The sequence below is a fragment of the Lytechinus variegatus genome, chromosome 2 (assembly GCF_018143015.1).
Source record: "Lytechinus variegatus isolate NC3 chromosome 2, Lvar_3.0, whole genome shotgun sequence".
NCBI lineage: Eukaryota > Metazoa > Echinodermata > Echinoidea > Temnopleuroida > Toxopneustidae > Lytechinus > Lytechinus variegatus.
Genome location: NC_054741.1, coordinates 68323441 through 68325429, shown reverse-complemented (window position 1 = coordinate 68325429; position 1989 = coordinate 68323441).

Genomic DNA, 1989 nt, shown 5'->3' with positions numbered 1-1989 from the left:
ACAACATCACATTTTTGTTGAAAATTAGCCTCTGGATGATTTGTTATCTTACATAGTGACACAAGAAGATAATGCAAACTTGGATATCAATATCTATTACATTTATATCTATGACATATTCAATAATCAATAATAAATTGACATATCATAAATGGCAAGAAAATATATACAATCTCCCAATACTTCCATGATACAGGAATTATATTTTGAAAAAAAAATAATGCACTTATAAAAATTCATATACATAAACTTATCGATATACATAGTTGTATTCTACAAAGTCAGTTTTACAATGTAATATTGTGCAAAAATAATTCAACACAAAGGATTGTTTAAAGATAAGACTTAAGGACAGTAAAGACTTTCATATTTGGCTACACTTATTTGGAGAAGTCAAGGAGATAGTGTTCAAAAGTTTTCCTATCTTGACTTATTGTTGGTGATGGTGTTATATTGCAATAAAGAATAAAAAAGCCCCAAAATCGATATCTGAAATCTTTTTTGAAATTCAATTCGATGTATATAGACCAGTTCGTAGTTACTTCAGGGACGAATTTGGTCAAATGACCTTTCATATCTTTCATTATGATAGGCAGATATCAAAGCAAGATATTACGTAAACTTGCCTTACATAGCAGGATGAAGAAATTGAATAGACCAGGTGACCAGAATAGCACACCAATGAACACTTTATGAAGGTATTTGTTGCATTCCTACTTTGAATGCATATCATAGCATGTTGCACAATGTACTTGGCAAACTGTGAAATCCCAGTTGTTTTTTGTGGATGCAAATGAAGACCACAATTCAAAAGAATATATGAATAATCAAGACATCAAAGTTGGTGCTTATCTCATTAGATTTTTGAACCACCATGTCACTTAAGTACAAATGACCTTCCTCTGATCATGCGTAGAATCTTTTAATCATGCGCAGAAGGGAACTACGAACTGGCTTATTTCATTGAATATAATGGTGATCTCATTCAAATGTAATGGTATGGTATCAGATTGATTTTAAAGGGGAATAAGAAAAACAAACAAATTCTGAAAAAAAATTGGGCCATGAATAATGATGCAAAAATTAGATCACTAACGCTACGTATATCGCAAATTGGCAATTTATTGAATACTAATAAGCAAGAACGAATCTCCCATTCATGATATATGAATTATAGAAAAAATTGTTTTCTGCAAGTAACTTTTTCCCTAGGGGTATTAATAAAAATGGAGCACTTCCATTATGCCCTCTCAAAAGAAAGACGTAACTGAGAAAAAGTATTAAGGAGATTACATTTTAGTATTTTTTTTGTTTGTGGGATTTGACTAAAGTAGAGAAGCTCTCCTTACTAGTTCTTACCATGCATCACAATGATATAATCTTGGCAGCCACTTTGAAATCCCCACAGGCGTAGTGACTAAACTTTTAAGTTTGTTTACAACTCTTTGAAAAGCAATATTTCTTGTTCTTTGTCAGACTTTTTCAAGTGTGCCACCAATCTGCTTGATTTCATTTTTTTTATTAAAAAAAAAATTTGTTTACCATGGAAAATGGAATAAAACACTAAGTCTTACATTCCATGAATGTGTACCATTTCAATGACAATACTGACTGTCAAATGCTTCACTCTCCTCTTTTTTTCTATCATTTCATGAAAATAGAATGCATGTCTTTTATTGAGATTTCAGCTCATTTTCAATCACATCAAAACATCAAACACAGATTTAATTTTGAATAATTATCCATGCTATCATCTTCTATTCCATTCATTATTTTGAAGTCATTTTCATTTTAGGACCCTGTAACACAAAGCCTAACACCCCAATTCCACAGAGAACAAGAACTCTGAAAGACTGCTGTAAGATCAAGAAACTTGCTTGATCTTTCAAGGGTCCTGCAATGAACTTTCAAAGATCTCTGAGGTCTTTCATGATTCCCTATTGATCTTTCAGTGGTCTCTATGACCTCAAAAACTTTTTTAAATGGTTC